A 23,571-nucleotide genomic window follows, 5' to 3' on the forward strand; every position below is an offset into this window, starting at 1 on the left:
TATTCTGTGTTGATGAGATCTGGAAGGTTTTCCTCTGGTGCCAGTTATCTTTCAGAGCTGGAAGATGCCGGACTTGTTGCAGTTAGCAGTGGTGAAGTCCCAGATCCTGCCTCTCGGAGCAAAAAGCTCCTGGTTGTGAGGAGCTGAATGTCACTTACGTTCTTATTGCTTCTGGAATCTTCGTCTGGGGTCTCTGGATAGCACGTTGAATGCATTGACTCTTCCCTGTCCTTGTGTCTAGGTAATGAAGCCCTGGTGTCGAGGCTGAGAAGGGATGCTGGGTGTAGCTGTGGCCTCTAGTGGGAACTCCGAGCTGAGGCTGGAGGCCCACCAGGGTCTGCTTTCAGTGCAGAGAGAGGTGAAGCTGGGAGGGACCTGCCTGAGGTGCCACCTACTGCGAAGTATTGAAGTATTGTCGTGGACCTGTTTTGGCTCAGCTGCATTGCTCTTGGCACAGAGAGCTGCGTGAAGGGCTGAAGGGCACCAGGGTGCTTATAGCCCTGCTCTACTAGTGCACAATTTGGAAAAACAGACCCAGTTCAGGCCCTCTGCAGACTCCAGAGAGGAAGAGAGTGGTGCGTGACCAGGCTTTATCCCCTACCCCTTCTTTAAAACCCTCTTGGCCAAGTTATTTCTGGAGCTTGCCTGTTTAGCTGCTGTAAGGTTCAAAGCCTTGTTTATACAACAAGAGCGGTTAAAATAATAATGGTAAGAGCTGTGTGCGGATGTTTCTAAAAGGCATGGGAGCCCAGAAAATCTGTGCTCATTCAAGAATAGTAATTACTTGTATGGCTTCAGCAGCAGTAAAAACAGCCCTGCAGTGTTTCAAAGTTGAAAGCCTTTGCCAAGCTGCTGAAGGTGAATGACTCGGGTACACGGAGGCTGTCTCATTGCATTTCTCAGTTCTTGGCTTACCCTTTCCCAGGCACTCTGCCATCTCTTTGCAATGCCGAGCCTCTGTTTCCTGTGCGTCCAGAGCCATCGAGCTACTGTGAGCACATCACGCCTGTCCTTGAGTCTCTGGATCAGATTTGGGTCAAGGTTAGATTCTAACTTCCTATATGTGTGGTTGACCTCCACCAGCAAACAGGAGTGCTTGAAGCAAAGTCCAAGCACTGAGAAGTGAAATGTTGCGTGTTTACCTTTGCTTTGTGTGTTTGGTATAGGTGGAGTGGAGCGTGCTGGAGACCCTCACCACTCTTGCAGCGCTCAGGAGCTCTGCTGTGCCATAGAGGCATCAAGATGTAGGAGTCATCACAACTGATGGCAAGAAGGTGCGTTCAAAGGACAAAGGTCCTTTCAGATGATGTCTGTATGTGCATTTCATCTCCTGCCTGGTCTGTGGGAAAGCTTGCTGCTTAGGTGGTGCTGTGCATCCAGGTGATGACTTTATGTTTCAGATTCTGAGGAAAAATCCTAAATACTGGACAGAGATGTCAAAGGCAGAAGTCTCACCTTATACTCCTTCCCTGAGACTGACTTCAAACACTTCCCAATGATAATTGAAAATATCTATCCCAAGATAATTGAATTATTTTTTTTGTTGCCACCTGACCTTTCAATGAAAGCCAAATCAGGGTTCTCTACGACATGCATGCACGCTTGCCCATGAGCACCAGCAAAGTCCCCCAAATGGTCCAGCACAGGAAACCTGGCTTGTGATGGTTGTCTTCTAAAAGGCTAAATTTCCGCAGCTCTGATGCTGCTGATGTACGACCTGGTGTGTAGGAGCTGTGTCATCCAGCATGCTTAAAGTAGCTCTGTCTGACTGCAATGCTCCTGGCTGCTTTTCAGATGGATGGCCCTGTGAGCAGTGAAGAAATTCACATAGGTGTTGGGAAAAACCCTTAAAGCTTGTCACAAGCCATCTGGGTGGATAACAATGTATGTACAAGTCAGGCTCGCATTTATTTGGCTGGCAGGAGTAAATGAGGGAGGAGATGCAAGGGAGTGGATAGCGGTGGCCAGGGCTATGATTTCAAAGCTTGAATGGAGAAAGGGCATCTCCTCTGCCAGGGGAAGAGCTGCACTTGAAGCAATGCAGTGGAGCAGCAAAGTGAGTCAAGGCTTTGAGCCAAGTCTTAAGTGACTGGGAAAGAGCCAGCTGCCTTGGGGCAGGGGCTGGTGGATTAGCTCCACTTGCAGTGGGCCAGGAGATGGGTTGCTGGTGTGTTATCTCCACTGCTTGCCGTGGACTAACTGCAGAGAGAGCCCTTGGGGGTAGGTGCTGCTGGAGATGAAGCTGGGCTGTGGGCAGCCCCATGAAAGTGCACACATCAAGGTGCTGCTGGCTTTGGAGGAGACCTGGAGAGTCCTGCATCTTCGTGCCGGGTGGCCCCAATCACGGCAATGCACAAAGCCCCGCTGTGCTCTGATCTGCTGTAACGCTCAGCATCATCAAAGCACCAGGCAGACACTGGCTCTGCCAGCTTGTGGAAAGGCGGCCACCTCTGGAGCTGGGATTTCATGCAAGGTGGGTGCTTTGTGAGCTTCTTGTCCTCGCTTTTGGGGGAAATGTTTGAGAACTTCATCAGCCAGGCTGGGAACTGTCCTCTTTGCGTTGCTGCATCCTGCTCATTGTGTCCCTGTCTCTCTGCAGGATGGACAGGAGGGCGGAAGGTGCTGCTGGGGCAGAGTCTGCTGTGGGGCAGGAGGGTTCCCATCTGCAGCTTGTAAATCCCACAGGGGAGCTGCGCTTCTGAGCAGGGCAAAGTGCTTCTGAGTAACTGGAAGTGTACTTATAGCTTGCCCCAGGATGTTTGCTGCTAAGGAGATGCACACGGGGCTTCAGCTGTGAGTCAGTGCTGGTGTTCCTCACTTGACTGACCCTGGTTTGTTCCTGTTAGTGGCATGCATGGGCTTAAACAAGAGCAAAGCTCTGGGCTGTAACGTTGTAAGAGTTGGTGCCCTAACAAATGAAATAAAAAGCCTGAGGGGGAGCAGAGGTGCACAGAGGGACTGCACCAGGCTGCCGCAGAGTTGGCACCGGCCGGAGGGAGGGATGTAGCTGGGGAGCTGTGAGTATGTCCCTGCTGTCAGACTCACACAGAGGTAGCAAAGCTCGGTGCGAGGGGCTCAGAGGGTGCGCTGCCAGGAGGTTCATGTGGATTTGGTTAGGGGCGTGAAATAGCGATGCTGCCGAGCGCTCCTTTGCCATTTATCACTGTCTGGGCAGAGGGTGTGGGAGATGGGTGAAGGCAGCTGACAGCCCTACTTGGTAGCTGTAACAAATAAGTGAATAATGACAAGTGAAATCCCACCCAAAGCACAGTCGCATTCTCCGCGGCTCACCACACGCATTTCTCCACTCAATCCTGTCCTCTGTTTAGCACCTGCAACACCTCCAGCCCCGGAGAGAGGGGCTGTGGGTGTTCATCAGCTGCTGTGAGAAATGTCCTTCATTCCTACTTGGAGCTCCTTTTCGAGCTGAACTCATTTATTTCTCCAGAAGAGGATTTTGGATAGGTCTCCTGTGCCAAGATTATGTCAAAAGGGAGGTAGAGGAGCAGGTGAATTTGGAAGACAGATGCCTCACCTGTTATGTCATGTTAGTGTCAAGGCACAGAGATCAGCGTGAATAGACGTTAAGCTGGAAAACACAAGGAGGGGAAAAATAAGGCACAGACATAAGAAAAAGGGACTGTCACTGTCTGCTGGCTTGATGCAGGAGGCTTGGAGAGGCTCTGTAGCAGCCTGCGAGCACTGCGCGCTGGGCTGCTATTTGGGTTTTCGTTGCGTGCCTTGGCGTGGTAAGGGTCACTCGAAGGAAGCAGCTTGAGGAGGGTGCCTGTCACCAAATGCCAGCAGTCAGGTGAGGAGGTGGGCTTCTGGTGAGCAGTGCGTTGTGGTCAGGGTGGATGAAGGTCAGGGGTGGCTGGATGTGAGAAACTGAGCTTGGGGGCCGCTTGCATTGGAAGTGAGGTGGGAAGGGCTGGTGTCTCGGTGGGTGCACCTCTGCCTCATAGAAGTAGCGTCTTTCCTCCACAATCCCACAGCACATCTGAGGGCCTTTGCCTTCCCTTGGTGCTCTGGGGTCACCTAACAAGTGTTACGTGCCACTATCCCCTAGCAGGCAGCTGGGGACGGTGCACGTGTTCATGCTGAGCCGCGTCTTCGGCTCTTGAGGATAGAGCTGGTTTTGGATGTCACATTTGGGGGACAGATGGCATGGAGGGCTTGGAGGTTAAGAAAACCAGGCCTCAACAAGAAATAATCATTCTCAAACTGCTACCTGTGCCTTAAGCAAAGGACAAAACCCTCCATTCCCCTCTTGCTGTCCCTCTCCTCGGTGTCCTTTCTGCTGGGCAGCCCACAGGGCCTGGGTGCTCTCCTGCACAGGCTCTGGGCAGATGGAGCAGGTCTAAATCCACCCAAACACAATCTGCAGGGTCCAGAGAGCATCCAGCATCCAGCTCGAAGAAGCAGGGTAAATTCATCAAATGTCTGTGGAGTGGACTGAGGGCAAGGTAAGAGGCGAGATGCAGGTGTGAAGGAAGCGGTGGCAGGGCTGCTGTGGTAGCCGCTGCTTCTACTTATGTGCTTTTGGGGTGTTGGGGGTACAGGGAGGAAGAGGATTCAAAAAGAGAAGCTTTGGGGAAGTCCAGGGCAGTGCTGAGCAGAGGCTGGCTCTTGGGGCTGTAACTCTTCACTTTTAAGTGTGGGGCTGCCCGGCTTTCTTTATCCACCTCCTGTACAACGCAGCAGCAGTAAATGGAGTTCTGTCCCAGATCAGTGACATCCAGGTCCTGTGCATGCTACGTGGGGAAGCCTCCGCTGCCAAGGGAGTAAAGGTTGATGCCCTCCCCAGGGGTACTCCATGACTCTCTATTTGGAGAATCAAGATGATGGAGCAAGAGGCTTGAGGGCCTCAAGGCACTGCAGGAAGAACATCAAATACGAGTTCAAAGCATCTGGGGTAGGAAATCAGCTAAAGCTGGGCTAGGGCGATGAAACTACTTGAGACTAGCTGGTGTACAAAGATCACACTTGTGGCTTTTTCCTCCCACTGGTCTCTTGCTGGACCACAAAGCCCTCTGAGAAGTTTGCCTCCAGTTAATATGCTGCCTGATGAATAAGCAGCCGTCGAGCTCGTGGGTCTCCACCAGTCCATGTTGTGCAGCCACAGGCTAAGGGACGCAGGACACAGACATCTATCAAATGAAATGGTTTCTATTTCGGTAGTGGAGGTAGCTGTGATCAGCTCCAAGTCATGGCTAGTGATGCTTGGCAAGCGTGTGGCCGCTGAAATGGAGCAGTTCACCAAAGTTAAGCACTGTGGGTGCTGCGTTGCCACTCAAAAGGCAACAGAGTCTGGAGGAATTTACAGCAGGAGCTGTCAGTGAGGATCTCTGAGGTGGGGTTCAAGTTTACTTCATACACATGAGCACTGATGACAGAGCAGAAGCAGTGGCTGTGTTCGTATCTGCTCTGTGGTTGTGCTGTGGAAATACTCCTTTATCTCTGCGATAAAGTCATTATACATGTAAATGAGTATAACTGCAGCGTTGTCTGGCTCTGGTTTCTTTAAGCCATGGTTCAGTAACTAAGTACACATGCTTAGCTCTAAGAAAGCAGTACTACTTGTGAGCTTAGTGAAGTATTTGCAGGATTGGGACAGAAAACATCCAAATCCTGCTGCAGTGATATGACCCCACTGATTCATGCTCAGGCACTGAGAACAACCACCAGCTGTGGACAAACACAAGACCGACGAGCAAAGCCTGGTGCTTCTTTCCTGTGACTTAGCCATGTGCATTCAAATCGCCTTATTGACCACAGATGTGTTCCTTGCACAGATACTCATTGCTACCTGTGAATGTTCAGCAGTGAGGGATCCTGAAAAAAGCCTGCTCATCCTGTGGGGCAGGCTGGTGGTGATGTACTTGCTCCGTACAGCTTCAGTGCACTCAGTGCTGCTGCATTCCCAGGACTGGATATAGATCATGCATGTCATGAGGGGCCATGTGACAGGAGGAGAAACGGCTCTGTAGGAAGAAGGCTGTCCCCCCCCCACTAGTTACTCAATGCTATAAAAAGTTGCCCTGACCCAAGTTTTTCTTGTGCCTAGCCTCTGGCCGATTGTCTGGCACAGATAAATAGAGCTTGCATATGCAAAAGTGTAAGGGAGAGGAATAACTGGTGATCTGAAGATATTTATAATGACTTTGCTCTTCATCTCCTCTCCCTGCAGCCATGCATGTGACCCAGCCTCTGCGCTGGATAGACTTGTTATTGTCGTGTCTCGGTCACGGCGGATGCTGCTGACACATGATTGAAAGATGTCAAGGAGACCATCAAAGCCGGCTTCTCACAGGGAGCCCTTGTCTGCACAGAGTCCTTTGGACCGACATGAAATGAGTTTGAGGTGGTGGCGGGGAAGCCTTAAACAGGCAAGATAAATTACAAAGCCTTCTGGTCATTAGATGAAATAGTGTAGGGAAAATAAGGAACACAGGGGCCTTTGCTAGCTGATGAGGTAAGTTATAGACTGACATGTGCGCAGGGTGCACATGACAGGGTGCAGAGGAGTAACAGAGGCTGTGTCCTGAAGGCACTTGGGGCATGCACATGGGGTGAAGTCCCTCTGCCCACGCAGACTTAGGCAAAGCCCTTCCCTTGGTGAGAGAAGCCCCGGCTTGGATAGCTGAGCTAAACCCCTAAAATTCAAATATACCTTTAAGTGCTCATGTGGCTTCAGATCTCATTTTTACCAGATTCTCAAGCTGGTTGCTGGCACCTCTGCTTTTTCCTCCTGTGTTGGGCACCTGTGTGCCCCTCTTTGCAGTCCATCCAGCTCAGCACCAGGCAGTAATGTCCATCTCTAAATCCACCCAAAAAGCTTAAATACTTGTTGCATGCTTCAGGTTTGTCCTATTTCTGACCCTTCCCCAGGGTGAGAGCACTTTTTGTGTTGCTTGAGGCTCATGTCCAGGTAATAAAAATGACTTTCCTCCCAGAAAAAAAGGCAAAAATGGAGGGGAAGATGCCTTGCTATCTCCCTTCTGCTTGGTTGGAGAACATGAGCTGCCCCCACCTCCTGGGTACCTGTGTGAGGCTGTTTATCACAGCATGCTGCTATGCATACAGCTGGTGGAGCTCTGTGACTGAAATAAAGATAAGCACCCATTCTCGGGGGCTGTAAATTATTCCTGTTCCTGCAAACTCACTGGCTTATGACACAGGGCGCTCTTATATGTGAGCTGGAGCTGTCTGGATTTATGCCATGGGCCGAGCGTGCCAGATTTGCTCGGTTTTGCTCCAGTTCCACCGGGTGCTTGCAGAAAGCCCTGCCTGGAGAGGAACTATTCAACTGCTCCCTGGCCTGTGAATTTCCGAGGTTAGCCATGTGCTGCCACCCCTGCTTGGGTCCATTTTTCACTCGGGTGGTTAGTAACAAACGTCACGTGAAGAAGTTGCCGGCTGTGTTTATGGGCAGGAAGACTTCATCCAGCCTAGGAAATCCTTCCTGACGGTGCTCAGCACATGGAGTGTATTCATCCTTCTGCTGGAGTCCCGCTCCTTTGGTGGTGACCAGGAGGGTGTTGCTTTATGGGGAAAAGGTGTTGTGTGTTTTATTCATGCAGGTTTTTCACTCCTGACTATTAAACTGGTTCTCTGCTGCTCTAGCTCCTGTGTAAGCACTGGCTGCCACTGTGCTTGGGGGAAGACCTCATCAGAAGCAGAGGCACAGATGGATTCTTGGGCTCTTTGGATGAGATGTGCTCCAAGTGAGTTATTCCTTGCAGAGAGGAATGGTGAGGCAATGCCACTGCTGGTTTCCATACTTGTCAGACTCTGTAACCTGTGGAATATGTAGCTTGGTTAAATATAATACTGCTAGCATCACTTTCCCAGCTTGCAACACGCTTTTTCATCTCTTCAAACAATCTCACATTAAAGACCCAGCAGGAGGCATGCATCCTCCCCAGGGGAAGGTGGGGACTATGGGAAGTTCTCAGAGCTATCTCAGATGTCAGTGTTAGAGGCTTACAAATAAATGTTTTGGCTCCTCTTGAAATGCATCATGGATAAAAAATAATGCTGGACTATGTCCAACAGTGATTCTCCAGATCACAGGTGGGGGGGCTTGAGGTCCAGTGCAAGAAGCTGAATCATAGAATCATAGAATATCCTGAGTTGGAAGGGACCCATAAGAATCATCGATTCCAACTCCTGGCACCACACAGGTCTACCCAAAAATTCAAACCATGTGACTGAGTGCGCAGTCCAAACGCTTCTTAAACTCTGACAGGCTTGGTGCAGTGACTACTCTGCACTAAGCTGCTGGCCCCAAGACCTTTTGGAAGTCAAGCCTGGTCTCCATAATACTCAGAAAGATCACTGTGCCTTTACAAAGCTCTGGGTTGATAAGAAAGGTTGATGTTGGCTCAAGATATATTGTGGGCTTGAAAGGTTTTAGAGGCCTGGGTGTCTCGATCTAACACTGAAGTTGCTCCTCTGGAAGTTTGCAGTGTGGTAGCCAAAGGGTAGGTGGGACATGAGAGGACGTTTTAAAAAGATGTGACTCTAGATATACCCTGTATGTTGAGCTCTCAGCAAAGAGGTGCACAAGAGCACCCTGGAATAACTTATGGGGTCCTCTGACCTGAGGGAGGGGATGTGGATTTCTTTGTTTTCAGAAGCAGTTCAGAAAGCAGAAGCAGAAGTTCATCTTTGTATTGGAAAAAACAATAAAAACAAAGCAGAAGTGGCTTGGACCCTTCCGTTGGGGTGTGTTGACCTGGGGAAGCCACATGGGGAGATGGAGATGACCTGGGTGTCCAAATACTGGGGCTGGCTGGTGGGAAGGCAGATGAACAGATATGTTACCAGGCTGGTAGTTAACTAAATGGGGGATGCTGCAAACAGTTAAATCTTGACAAATGTAAAACTAAGCAGTGCCTAAGAGCATTTTTTTTTTTTTCCAAAGGCAAAAGCAGCCTTAATGAGACTAGCTGGTGGAAGGGGGTTCAGTGGCACAGCCAGCTGAGAGTGGTTCTGGATCAGATTTAAGTGTTCAGTCTTGCACAAAACAAGCTCTTACAGAATAAAACGTTCCTGGGCTTGATAAAGCCACTTCTTTGCAGTGCTGAGAAGAGCCATTGCTTCCTCCAGGGTTTCTTCTGAAACTGGGAGTGACGTCTCTCGTCCTCACACTTGAGAGGGTGCAAAAAGGGCTTGCAGGAACATATCTTCTCCCTCCTGGCCCTTGTTAGGCTCCAAGGCACTGTAGCATTAGTTCCTCCTGGCTCGCTGCAGCAGACACTGATGAAAAGAGCATCTCTTGTGTCCTAATTGGGAATGCTGTATCTACGTGGCCTTGGCTAAGGGGTGCAGCTTGTCTGCAGCAGCTTCTTAGGCCTTCCTCTGGACTGTCCAGCAGGGTCTTCTGCTTCCTTCCATTGACCTCCTCTGCACTGGGTACTTCAGACACCAAAAGGTTACCCAACATCCTAACAGATTTGCCCTGACCTGCTCTTCTGCTGGAGGCTTTCCGCAAGCCAGGAGAGAAGAGCTGATGTGATCGTTGCTTTCAAAATTACCAGTAAGTTCACATCTGGGCCAATTCCTAGCCCTGGGAATGAAAAGGAGAAAGGATGCAGAGAGAGGTGGAACTTAGAACTTTCCAGACAAGTAAAGGTTTCCTCCTCATGCCTTCCCCAGTGTATCGTGAGGTTTGTGCCCCTCTGGCTACCCCAGGTGATACCATCTCTCCCTTTATGTTGCCCAGAAATGCCCTTTGACTCTCATCTATCTGGCTGTGCCTCATCGATCTGCCGAGCTGCATTTTTTTCACATTCCACGTATTTAATTTTTTAGTGCTTGTTTTCCTTCCAGGGAACATCTGCAGCAAAGTCATGTCCAGCTTCCCCCCCATATGACAGCTTTGGGAGATGAATATAAGGCGTTAACAGCCTTCTGGCTGCTTAAAAATGAAAACGTGGAGAGAAATTAGCAGTGAGGTTCTTCACACCCAGGAGGAGGAGTCTTCCTGCAAGCTCACTTAAAAGCAGCAATTGTTATCGTGTTCCTAAATGTGGTTTTGAGTGGGTTGATGGGAAGAATATGCCACTGTATAAGCACTGAGCCTTGTCTAATAGTGATTTCCAATACAAGTTACGTGAAGACAGACTAAGGCAAGCTACTGCCTGTGAAAAGGTTTATTAGCATGGTGTGAAGAGCTCTTTCTGACAATTTCTGGGCACTTGGGAGGGATGAAATCACATAATGCCCAGTGCATTGGGCCTCAAGGTCCTCGAACTCAGTCTTGCCTTGCTAGAGCCAAGGGTCAGATCATAAATTGGTTGAAATTCACTGAAATGATTGTTTTTGAAGCTCTACTCTGCCCTTTCCTTCACTGTATGGGGTGAATAGTGTCAAGAAATGTGTCCCTCTTCTCCATCAGAGTGTAAGAGGAGCAAGGGTCTTGGTGTAAGAGCAAGGATTTGGGAACTGAGGTGAGTTTCCTCCAGAATTACTGTGGTGTGAAACTAATGCTAAAAAAGACTTTTATGGCCCAATCTCAGCTTTGAGCGTGTTCTTTTGCACCTTTGGGATTTTCCTGCAGAAACGTGCAGTCCTTTGCTATGGCAGTAAAGCTGCCCCCAGAAAACCACCGAATATTGCAAGACTGAAAGAACAAAATTTCTGAAGGATGTAAGCTGCAAATGAAGGAGGAAAGAAAAAAAGATATGCCACCAAAAAGGGCTGTTATTTATGAGAATGAGAGCTTGTCAGCTTTCTGGGGTCCTGATGCTGGTGCGGTGGCAATGTTGGACCTGCTGCGATGGCCCAGGTGTGCCCAGAGCAGGCAGAGCCTTGTCCTGGGGAGCAGAGGGAAGCAATTAACGTGAGACCAGAGAACACATGGTGCTTAGGGATGAAAATAATGGGGAGAAGGGGAGGAAAATCCCAATTCTTTCTGTGTTTGCACTTCTCTGAGAAGCCACTAGATGGCAAGAACAACCTGCCGGCAGCTGGGAGGCACTGCGAAGATGCTTAAAGCTCAGATGGTGATTTTTGGGGTGATTCCCTGCTGCATTTGACATTTGGGTGTCTCTTCCCCTCCAGCACCAGCTCTGAATGCATCCAAGATGTTGCTTGGACAGTTAGCTTAAGGACGATGTATTTTTAACCCTTCAGATGTGTGCATGGCAAGGCCAGGACAGGTCAGTGTCTGAACTTCTCTGCTCTATCAAACATTCTCCTCATCAGGGGAGAGAGAAATTTTCCTCTGATGCTGCATTTTGTCTGTGATTGACCAAACAAACAAACAAACAAACAAAACAAATAAAAAAAACTGTTTAAGCGAGCTTGGAGGAAATGCTGAGATCTCGCAGTCTTGTCATTGCACAGCCAGCAGAAGGTGCAGCGGTGGAGGGATGGTCTCCTCCCAGGTTGCTCTGTGCTCTTTGCAAGCTTTAATACCTCTTTCCATGCTTATTATTGGTCTGCCTGACTATTTTTCCTTTCTTTCCCCTCTGTCTTTCCTCTGTATCAGGGAACTGATATACTTTCATTCACTGCTAATGGGTAGGGCTCTGATAAAGGCTTCGGGAGCATTTGGGGCAGGACGTGGGCCAAGGGGAAACAGTGGGGTTCCCAGCACTGCTCTGGGGTGCTGGCAGTCTCCAGGGAGACCTGCTGGCTGGGCTGGCTTCATCCCAATATATATCCCGTTTGGTAGTTTAGTTCCTCTGGGCGAGGAAGAGAGCATCGGCCTGGGTCTTCTAGCCTTGAGCAACTGCATTTTAAGGCAGCTTCTCAAGACACATTCATTTTTCCACTGAGGGCAAGCGCTGATGTGCGAAAGGGGATGGTGTGGTTTTATGTGTTTATAAACTACTTGAAGACATCTCTGATCAGTACTCTGTGCTTTTTATTGGCCATAAATTCACACTATAGCAACACTTTATTGCACCATAAGCAGACAGGTGGCTACCTCTCTTAAAACCCTTAAAATGCTGCGTTTCTCACCGGCTCCTGGTCTTCATCCCTTTATACACCTCCCAGGAAGGGAAAGGGAGGTGTTTGCATGAAGCAACTTCAGCCAAATGCTTTAAATGGCAGCATATAGGAGATGGGAGCCACCTATGGGGGCTTGGTCTTGAATTGTGGGTGCACAGAGAAGGAATTAGGTTGCTCCAGCTGGAGGTGATGAGTGCCTGCACTGCTGTCGGTCTCACCATCCCTAGTGCTGGCTGCTGGAGAGGGGGACAAGGGCATTGTGGATCTCATGGGGGCACCATGGGATGAGGCAAGCAAAGCAGCTGTGTTTTAGGGGGCTCCAGCACTGAAAGGAGGATGCAGCACCCATGGGGACTGATGTGGGGGTTTGGGCTTCTGTGTGCCAGCCAAGGGCTGAGCATTTTCCACATGCAGATGTGTGTGAGAGGTCTGCCCCGGATCTTCATTCATCCATCAGGGGTCTCTGCGTGGCTGGTGAGCTGCTGGGCATGTGGCTGATGCTGCCTGCAGAGGTGATGCTAAATTAGCTCTGAAAGCAACAGCTCAATAAGGAGAGCAGAAAGGCTGTGGGTATGGATTTAGACTTCTCCTGCAAACGATCTCTGAAGTCTGGTACTTACTTTTAATGATTTCTTCGGCAGCTGCTGTTAGCTCCCGTTTGAGTGCCTGCTTCTATCTGTGCTGCGCTCGGGAGTTCATTATCTCACTTGATGGCAATGACTGAGACAAGGGAGTCAGCAGTGCGGGGGGTGTTTTGGGAGATGGAAACTTCATGTGTGCCTGTCGCTTCATCCTGCGTCCTGGTAGCATCCGTCTGCTTTGTGCTGCAGAGGCTGGGGTCATGCGGGAGTGCCCGGTGCCTGCTGGTGCTTTCGGCGGGTCGTGGTCGGGGGCTGTTAACGCCAGGCACTATTCTCAAAGCAATAAGAGGGAGCAAAGGGGGAGCTAGAGGTGAGAACCTGATGCACGTCATATTAGCCCTGTGGTCTTCCTGGCTTCCACTCCGTTTTGGCGGACCAAGGGCTGAGAACAGGGAGCTGGGAGCATGGAGGCAGTGACACGGAGGTGCCATAGGATGGCAGCCCCTGGGTGCTCTCTGGAGAGAGAGGAATCACTCTGGGGACTGGTAAGGACTTGCTCTTTGGTTTCTAAAAGCAGGGAGGAAGGTGAGGATGCTGCTTGCGCAGGCTGCAGCCCAGAAGAGGTCAGCACAGCCCAAGGATTGGGTGGAAGCAGGCAGGGGATGCGGGGCCACTGCTTTCCTGGGCAAACCCGCTCCTTGTGGGGACAAAGGGGGCACCGGGCTCTCACTGCTCTGCATCACCATCCCTGGTGGCATAACTCCTACCAAGCAGAGGACGTGAGTCTTGATAGCTGAAGCGGCCAGAGGTGGGGAGGGCTGAGATGGGAGATGTCCACGGCTTGATTGTCCCCTCCCGAGTCTCTCCAGATGCTCTTGGTTAGTCTTTTGGGAACGTGGCCCTGCAGAAACAGATGCTGCCCTATGCTGCTGCTCCCTTGCTCTGTTGTGATCTGTGGGGATGGTCTGGACTTCCAGGGTCCCAGGATGCTGTCATGGAGAGAAGTGGGCTTTTACTTAGGCATAAGGAGAAGTTTCTCCTGGAAAAAGACAAAAAAAAAAGCCAACCCCAAGGATCTGTACATGCGAGAAAGCAAGGAAAGTTTATAACAGCAAATGGTGATTTCAGCTCTGCTCCTGGGGGTTCTACTATGCAGCAAAACAAAGCTCACTGCAGCTGTTGTATATTTTCCTCCAGCTCCCCAACTTTGCTGCATTTTAACGTACAAATTCCAACCCCCCCCCCCCCCGGCATTTGTACTCTGAGCCCCTCCATGCCACATACCAAGCAGTGCAACTCTCTGCTGCAGTGGCAACAGGTGCTGCAGATTCACTCCCATCCGTCCTTCTGTCTTGTCTGTCTGTCTGCTGAGGGGTCGAGCCCCAGGGCTGCTCTGTCCCCCCCAGCCCTCACTGAAACTGGGTGGCACAGCGCCGAGTTCAGGGCCTGAACAGATGGTCCTGGCCCGTGCCAGAGCTTTGTGCCGGTGAGGGCAGGGAAGTGTCACGAACCAGTTGCTAATTAGTGATTAATCAGCGAGCTGTGCTGAAAGCAGGAGGTCACAGCAGATGATGGGAGAAGGGAGGAAGGACAAAGAGACGGGGCTCCTGGGAAGGTGTGGCTCAGGTGTTTGCATCCTTGGGGGAGCTGGCGGTCGTGGTGCAGGGGGAGTTTTCCTTTTTGGTGAAGCAAACCCCTGAAGGATGTGCTTTAGAATAGGAAATAAGTAAATATTTCTGGGCCTGGCCATCCAGATGGAGGTAAGGTCATTGCAAAGGGCTATAAAGGTGGAAAAAAAGTGGTGAGGGTGGTTTTGCAAAATAGCCCAAATAGCAGCCAGATTCCCTGCAGAGCTCTTCTTAGGTCATCGTGGGCTATCTGTTAGCCTCTTAGGGTGGAGATAGAAATTTCTCTCTTTCTCATGACCTGGTGTAAAGCCTTTGGAAATATCTTACCCATTCTTTTTTTTTTTCCTCTCTTATTCCAGTGTTGTCCTCAAGAAATGGGGAAAAACTCAATGGCCTGGGCTGGATTTCCTTTGGCCCAGCTGGCTGCGACACAGGGTGCTGGTTGGGGCACTCGGGCACGCGGCTCCTCACGTATCCCCACTCCTGTACCCAAACTCCATCTGCCAGGAAGGGCGAAGCAGATGGGAGAGCCTCATCCTTCCCTGCACTGCTTCCCAGCCTAACCTGCAGCCAGCTCGGCTCATCTTCTGCTCCTCGGCTCTTGGTTCTGCTGATGCCTCTAAAGAGGCAACTTTGCACCTTTCCCCACAGCAGAGAAAGGGAAAATAAAGCAGAAGGGCCAGTGCCAATAAAGCAAAATGAGGAAAAGGCTGTAAAGCCAAAGTGACTGGAGAGCTGAGCTGGCTTGGCATGCAGCTTGGTGTGTTTTAAAGGGAAGCAGTGCCTAATGCATCTGGACAGGACTGATGCTCGTGCTCCTCGTGGTTACGGGGCCCCCCCCTACAGCTATGTCCAGCCAAAATTAACTTCTCTCAACACAGCAGCATCTTCATGCAGGGCTGGGAGAAACCTGGGCTCTGTCTCCCAGTTTTTAGGAGTTCTGGTTGCTCCCCAGACCAGAAAGGCATCCCAAGGGATGAGATGAGGCTTCCAGGTCCCATTTATCACTCCAATTCGAGGTGTCTCCATCTTTCAGGGCTCTGGAGAAGCTGAGCCTTGTAGCAATCAGGCTCAGCACCTGCTTCTGGCCTCTTTTCCTTGGGCTTCAACGTTGTGTGTGACCTGGATTTAGCCAGGTTTTCCCTGGGGCATAAGCAGCCCACAATTGTGCAAAGTCTCCTTTTTTTTTTTTTTTTTCCATACACTGCAGTTCTACTGCAAAAATAAGGGACATATCCCCAGCCGATGCGCTTACACACTCAGTTAATCTTGTCAATGCTCGGGTCAGCGGCGGAGGTCTGTGGCAACAGCCTCCGGTGAAATATTTAAGCTAAATATGGTGAATGGAGTTAAATCCGGTTGGAGGCCGGTCACTAGTGGAGTCCCCCAGGGCTCAGTATTAGGGCCAGTTCCCTTCAGTGTCTTTATCAATGATCTGGATGAGGGAATCAAGTGCACCCTCAGTAAGTTTGCAGACAACACCAAGTTAGGTGCGTGTTTTGATCTGCTCGAGGGTAGGAAGGCTCTGCAGGAGGATCTGGATAGGCTGGAGCGATGGGCTGAGGCCAAATGTATGAGGTTCAACAAGGCCAAGTGCCGGGTCCTGCACCTGGGGCACAACAACCCCAAGCAGAGCTACAGGCTGGGAGATGAGTGATTGGAAAACTGCCTGTCGGAGAAGGACCTGGTTTGATTGGCAGCTGAATATGAGCCAGCAGTGTGCTCAGGCGGCCAAGAAGGCCAACAGCATCCTGGCTTGTATCAGAAACAGTGTGGCCAGCAGGTCTAAGGAGGTGATTGTCCCCCTGTACGCAGCTCTGGTGAGGCCGCACCTCGAGTACTGTGTTCGGGTTTGGACCCCTCGCTACAAGAAGGACATGGACGTGCTCGAGAGAGTCCAGAGAAGGGCAACGAGGCTGGTGAGGGGTCTGGAGAACAAGGCTTACGAGGAGCGGCTGGGGGAGCTGGGGGTGTTCGGTCTGGAGAAGAGGAGGCTCAGGGGAGACCTGATCGCACTCTACAGGTACCTTAAAGGAGGCTGTAGCAAGGTGGGGGTTGGTCTGTTCTCCCACGTGCCTGGTGACAGGACGAGGGGGAATGGGCTAAAGTTGCGCCAGGGGAGGTTTAGGTTGGATGTTAGGAAGAACTTCTTTACCAAAAGGGTTGTGAAGCGTTGGGATGGGCTGCCCAGGGAAGTGGTGGAGTCACCGTCCCTGGAGGTCTTTAAGAGACGTTTAGATGTAGAGCTGGTGATGTGGTTTAGTGGAGGACTTGGTAGTGTTAGGTCAGAGGTTGGACTGGGTGATCTTGGAGGTCTCTTCCAACCTAAATGATTCTGTAATTCTGTAAAGGGCAGCAAAGTGATGGTTCCACAGCCTTGATCACGACTCAGGCTTCATGTGGATGTGGGATGGGAGCAGGGGATGTGGGAAAGGAGGAATAGCAGTGCATCACCTTGTTGGTATCCACCCAGCAGATAAATAATTGCCATGTCCCAAGGGAAGCAAACAGGTCCTCGCACCTCCCTGTGGATGCTTGCCCTAAACCTTGACCCCAAATTGGTGCTTGTGCTGTCTGCTGGGCAAAACCGAGCAAAGGAAATCATCCAAGTAATCTTTTCCCTTTGCAAGCAGCTGGATGCTGCGATGCATTGATTTTAGCTCACTGACCTCTTTTCGATCTGGAAAAAGGCTTGGAGAAGGGGAGCAGGGAAAGTGATCTTTCCCCAGCCAGCTGGGAACCATATGGCTGCTTTGGAGCCGCAGCTCCGCATCCAGCCCCAGCCTTCCCTCTGTGAGGTTTTGCTCCTAATGGCTTTGGCAGGAGATGCCTGCTTGTGCTCTGGCCTTGCCAGGTGAAACCCGTAGCTGGGATGGGTGACAAAAGTGGGTCAGGATGGCCGCAAGGTCTCCGGTTTCCCAACCGTTGCCCCTCAGACCTCCTGCTCCTAGGCTCAAATTTGAGGCTGTTTCTGTGTTGCTGCTGTTTATTATCTTTAAAGCCAATGCTCAAGACAGCTACGGTGCTTGTGTGATGTGGATTAAGGTATTTGCAGTGCCTGGCAATGCCACGTCGGCTTAAACAGAGCAGTGCCCTTGCCTTACCAATGAAAACATCAAGGCAGACAGGCTAATGAGCCACCCTGCTTTAACAAGCATGTGTTTACAGGCCAGCAAAACAAGCAGAAAGTCAGAAAGCGTCAGGAAGACATGACTCTCTTTTATTAAATGCTGATTTTATTGCTGGTGCTTTTTCCAGCCATAGCGACCTGCTATTTCAGCCCTCGTCTATCATCCCAAATGAGGAAGGGAGGAAAAAAAAAAACCAACAACAATTAGCTGGAAACAAAGTACTCGTAATAGCTGCATTCTAATTACAAATAAAAAGCTCTCCAAATAGGCCTATCATGCAGAAATAAAAAATTTCAGATGCTTGGCTTGGTGCAGATGCTTTTCTTTGTGCAAGTGGCTGTTAGTGCTTCATCTCGGTTTGTTCGTTGAAAAGAAAGGGGAGAGCAGCTGCATGGTGAGCCCGGAGCTCTCCTCGCTGCACATCTGGGGCTGCATCCATGCCCCGGCTGGGAGCCCTGGGCTTTTGTGCACGTGGGGATCGGGGGGGTTGGGGGGCACATCCCAATGTGTTTTTCTCTTGTTTGGCTGCTTGGTACGTCTGAGGGGATGGGATAATGCAAGCTGGAGCCGGGTTTGTTGCCACAGTTGGTAGCAGTGGTTCAGGGTGTACAGATGTAAGGGGTGCAAGCCGCTATTGGATCAGGCATCCGATTTGTGCAGATGCATCGTCCTTGTGAGAGGGAGAGGTCCCTGGCAGGATGCAGCCTGTCCAGGCAAGGAGGGTAGCAAAGAATGCAAAGCAAGAAGCAGTCAGGGCAAGTGTTATATGAGCAGGGCTCATTTTGGTGCCGGTACACCTGGATCAGTCTCAGTCCGAACAACTGCTGCAGGAAAACCCCCCTGCTTCAGCAGACAATGATGGTGGCAAGGCTGAGGCTCTGCTACCCCACTGGGAGCCGCAAATCCCTGCCTGGTGTGGTTCTGGCTCTTGCTCAGGGCTTTCAGACCCCAGCAGCTCCTTGCTGCAGCCTCCTGACAGCAGATATCCAAAGTGCATCCAAATCACTGACCCTCAGGAACTGATGCTTGCAGGGTTTTGGAACCCTGTGCTCCTTTATTACAGCATGTGGTAGCTTCTTGTTGAGCGTGGAGTCAAATTCCCTTAAACTGTGTTATTTGTGGGAATTCGGGCTTTTTTTATGCTGGTGGCCTCTGGGCACCCCCGTGCTCAAAGGTGATGCCCCATATCCCAGCCAGCTCCTCTTCCTTGCTGTGTGCTTTCTGTATTGTGCTTTTAGTATCGAAGCCTCCCCTTGACTGCTGAAACCCAAAATACTTGCAGAGGGAAAGGTAGGAGAGGGGGAAATCCACGACTCCCATCCCGTTTGTGAGCCCAGCTCCCTCGCTAGATTTCTGCCTGATTCGCGATCTTATTGCTGAGCACTAGGGCTTTTGTGGAGGGGACTGTGACACTATCTTGGAAAAGGCATGTTGGCACATGCATCTGAGCGAAGGGGTGTGAGGAGGGAGTGTGAGGACAGGGCTCACTCTATGGGGTGCCAAAATATGGGGGATGCTGCTGAAGCCCCCTCCATCCTCGCTGGTGGGAGTTTTAGGGTCAGCTTTGCATGCAATAACTCATCCAGGACAAAGCGCATCAGAAGAACATCCAAAGATGCAGCTGAGCTGATGACGAGGCTCTGAAATGCCCATCAGAGTGAGCATGCGGAAATCCTGGGCCAGCGGCTTCAGAGCTGCAAGTCCATGAAAAGCACAGGGCTTGCATCAGGCTTCGGCCTCAGATTGCATGGGGCTGATGTCCTGCAAACACAACCCATGGGAAACTGGGAAAAAGGTCAGGAGGTGCCCCTCGTAGCCTCTCTGACTTTTGGGTTTGGAATTGATTTCTTGGCTGGGAATTGAGAAAAGAGGGGGGAAATCCATTATTTTCACCTGTTTTGAAGCAAAATGTGGTAAAATGGATTTGGAAGCGTTGTGAGCATGCTGGAGTGTTGGCAATGGCAGCAGCCCTTTGGGAGTGGAAACAGAGCTCCTTTGTGACAGAAATAATACTTTTGTAAAATTTCTTCTCTTCTGAGGGGGAGAAAAGAAGAAAAGGGGCTCTATTGTGGCCAAAAAGGAACCAAAAGCAAACCTGCTTCCCTTCTGAGGCTTTTAATTCTCCCTGTGAATATTTTGCTCACGGTTGATTGTTTCTTTACCATGGGCTGTAAGAAAAAAAAAAAAAAAAAAGATAAAAAAGCCACTTTGCCAGTGTTTTTTGTGTTGTTTATAGCAAAGGGGGTGTAAATCCCATTGCCTCCCACTGAAACTGAGGGACTGAAACCACTGCAAACCGAAAGAGAATCCATCCCTTTTTGTTGAAGGTTTAAAAAACATCAACAAAAAAAAAGCTGTCACAGAGTCGGGAAGCCTCAGCCGCGAGTGAAATTATGGATTGTGTTTGCGTGTCACTGATACTCAGTGAACTGCTATTGTGTTTATTTTCTAAAGATCTGTAGCCATCAGAGAAATGCAATGTAATTGCTGCTCTGTTTATCGACGGCAGGCAAGGAAAATCCATCGCTGCAGAGACTTAACGCCCTCACCGCCGGATCTCGGCCAGGATGAGGTCCCTGTTTTGCTGGCGGAGCAGAGAGAACATTTTTGGGGACTGCTCCACAGTCGGGGAGCAGTTTCCCCATCCTGCAAAGTTGCATATTCCCCTTGTATCTCGCCCCAAAGGCTCTTGTGGGGGTTGTGGCATCCACTGGGCTATGGGAAATGCCGGCTACAATTTCTGCCCTACCCAATCCTGGGTGTCTAGCGTGATTTTGGGTGCTTGCTGCCACAGCATCAGCTATCAGGAGTTTTCCTGCTCTGGTTTGGACCAGAAATCTCAGCTGGGGGCAGAAATGCCTTTCATCCAGCACAGTACCAGTGAGACTCTCTCCCTTAGGTTAGTATTTTCTGGGAAAAACCTGCTTTCCCCCTGTTTCCTCCATCCTGTAAGGATGTAATTCCCATCCTCCTGGGCTGTGCACAGCTCACTCCTGCATAGGCTGTGTGGCTCCGAGCTCTGCTGCCGCCAGCGTCCTCTGTGGGAGCAGCTCAGCCTCTACCTCTGGCAGCATTTAGCTCTTGAGCCTCCCCAGCAAGGAGGCAGCTTCGCCACAGCATCCAGCTGTTCTGCTCCACTTTTTTTTTTTTCTTCCCTTTGGTTTCAGCACCAAGATCTCCAGCTGCTTTCTTAGCCACTGTCGGTATCAATAGGCATGGTGTGGGGACTGGTGACCCCCTGAGATAAAGGCAAGTCCTCTGCCACATCCTCCAGCATTCTTCTTCCCTCTGCCAGAATAGGAAGCGCTCTTGAAATGTCCGCTGTTGGGAAGGGAGGGGAATCCCCTGGGAACTCCTGCAGGCTGGCAGCACCCCTTACCACACGATGAGTTATCGATCCCACCATTCCTATCCCCGACAAATTTCCCAGTTAATTACAATTGCCGTTCTGCTAATGCCTTTGTTTTGGATCCTAGGTAGATCCTACAGTGGTGGGTTGGAAAATGCTCTTAGTGCTCTGTAGGGGTGGCTTCTGCAAGATGCCTGGGTAGCGATGGGCGAAGTCCTTGGGGTGCTGATGCAGATGCTCTGGTCCAGCACCGAGACCCCTGTCTGATAGTCTGAGGGGGGACAGAGTAGCACTGGGGAGCAAAAGCACTGTGCCTAAACCTTCCTGGGGTTCAGCTGCTTTGCAAGGGAGCAAACAGCTTCCTGCAGAGCAGCTAGACATTGATGGGGGGGACACAGCTGCATTCTCTTCCCACAGCCCTTGCTGGTGGCATGCCAAAGCACACGAGCAGCGTGCTGGGGCTGCTCACCTGCTGCCTGCAGTGCCAGTTAATACGGGATTTGTTGAACTCGTTGGTACAAAGGGGGGCTGCACTGGGTTGGAGCCGGCTTGGTCCCCCCAGGACCTCTCGTGGAGCCTCTCTCACTCTTGGCACCGGCCCTAAGCCCTTTATCAGCAGTGGCCAGTCCGGGCACATAGGAGCTCAGCTGCGCTGCCTCACCAGCTGATAATGCAGGGGAGAAGGATGGAGGGGGTGAGAAATCCCCCTCGGTCCAGAGCTGACCTGAAAGAGCCCCCCTTGGGGCAACAAAATGCCTGGGGGTGAAAGGGATGAGAAGCTGGAGGGGCAAGAGATGGTGAGCCCTGGTCCCTGGGGAAGTGCCGGGTTGGGAGCGTTTCTGCTACTGGCTCCATGCTGACCTCCTTTAGATTTTGTACAACCCTGGGGAGCCCCAGCAACCCCCGCATGTGAAGGGAGGTGGGGATGGGGCCACAGCATCCCTGGAGTGTTAACCAAGCTGCTTTTTCAAAACATTTTTGGAGAGCATGAGACAGTCCCTTGCTTGGGCTCCTCTTGTCCACTCCATCCATGCATGGCTGCCATGCTTCACGGTGTTGGAGAAGCTGAAGGGTGAGGGTGCAGTGAAGGGGAAAGCAATTGGTGTCTGCTGCTCAGGTGGATGCCCAGCCTGGGGCTGGCCCTGCAGTGTCCGCTCTTTGGCGGTGGCATTAAATGAGATTGTAATAGGGAATAATAGCCCAGGGCTGGTCCAGGATCTGCTGCTTATCCTTCTTGGCCAGCTTCAAGCCATCCCAGAGCACTCAGGGGATGGATGCTTAGCTCTGACAAGCAGAGGAGGCTTGATGTGGAGGATGCTTACAGTGGGATGCTTTTCATTGGTTGGCCATCATAAATTAAACTGGGATTTAATGAAAACAAAACAAAGCAACAACAACAACAAAGCTGGGAGGACACAGGGGTCCTGCCCAAGGGGCACGTAAGGCAAGACAGACTCTTGCAGCCAAAGCTCCTCTAATGCTCAGGGTTGGTGGGATGACGGGCAGCAGCGGGGTCTCGGGCTGCAAACCCACTCCGTGGGGTGGGATCCAGGACCACCTGTGTCCTCCCATCCACCATCCTCAACGGGGCTCAGTGGGGAGGGAACCTCCTTCTCTCTGCAGGGCAAAGGAGCTCGCAGGGGCAAGGGATGCTCTCGCGGTGGGCAGCGTCTGGTCAACGTGGATGCACCAAGCCAGGGAGACGCTTGATGGCCAATGCTCTGCTGCTTGCCCCCAAGCTAGGATGCTAGCATGGGCCTCGCTAAATCTGAACCTCATCAGTTCTGAGGGTGGCACACCGATCTGGCACTGGCACAAACCCTGCTTTCAGGGAAAAAAGGCATTTTCTGGGGAATAAAAGAAAAAGCCGATCGTGGCACTTGGAAGGTGCTAGCTGAGCAAATGACGCTGTTTCAAAGCAACTTGACATCACCAAAAATCCTCCTATCAGAAAAACAGCGACTAATGAAAAAGTTACTTGTTTTGATGGGAACTGAGACATTTGGGGCAGTGACCTGGCATGGAGGTTTTTGTCCCAAAAGCACCTGTGCCCAGGGCATTGTAGGAGAGTGGTGAACCAAAATAGCTGGTATAATACTAAATGTGGTGTTGTCTAGCTAGGTATGTGAGAGAGAGCATCCCTCCAGATTGTCTCTGAGTATGGGGTTTGACCTCATGGTTGGCCCCCATAGGGGAGTTGGGGCTACTTTCAACAGCCCTTACCCCTGCCTGCCTCTCTTGCCTTATATAACCATCCCGTTCCCCCTTCTGCAGCTTTGGTTTTCCCTTCTCCCCCCTCCCCTTTGGGTTTTCTGTAAGTAAAAACCAAGCTTATTGATTTTGTTTCAGTAATGGAGAAAAAATTTGCCTTTGGCCTGAGCTTTCAGGATGGTAAACTCCAGCCAGCAGTGTAAGTTTTATTTTATTTTATTTTTTTTCCTTTTATAGCATTTCTAATCTGTGTTTATGATGCCAGCACTGACACATCCTAAACTATAGCATGGCTATAACCCCTGGAAAAAAACTCCCTGCAGGATTGAAATAGTGGCTGGCAAACATTCCCTCCTCGCTGCAGCTTGTGAATAAAAAGCCATCAATGCTTTAAGCAAAAGCTTGTGCTGGGGAGGGAGAACTTCTGCTGGAGCCTATGCATATTTTATCGCCGCGCTTATTCACTTTGAGCCCTTCTCCCTTCAAACGCCGCGCAGATTTTAATTAAATATTCGTTCACCAGGCTGTTATTCCAGCTTGGCCAGCCTCCAAATGACCGTGTTTTTTCCCAAATGATGGCAAGGGGATGTGCTCCATTCCCCCAGCTCCGTCCCCTCCCCGTCCTCGCCGAGGTTCGTCGTCCGCAAATGCCGCTAATTATGTTTGTCTGGCTGGCCGCCTGCTCCCCTGATAGCATCTTTCAT

At 50.8% G+C, this 23,571-nt stretch overlaps 1 long non-coding RNA gene across 1 annotated transcript; it reads left to right on the plus strand.

Annotated features, from left to right (window-relative positions):
• Window positions 1–790: 790 nt before the first annotated feature.
• LOC310882938 lies at window positions 791–7,728 on the plus strand. The gene is made up of 3 exons (XR_014573235.1): window positions 791–1,041; window positions 1,167–1,274; window positions 7,627–7,728. It is a non-coding gene; the product is annotated as an uncharacterized lncRNA (long non-coding RNA).
• The last annotated feature ends 15,843 nt before the right edge of the window (window positions 7,729–23,571 follow it).

This window comes from Anser anser (genome assembly GCF_964211835.1).
Source record: "Anser anser genome assembly, chromosome: 17".
NCBI lineage: Eukaryota > Metazoa > Chordata > Aves > Anseriformes > Anatidae > Anser > Anser anser.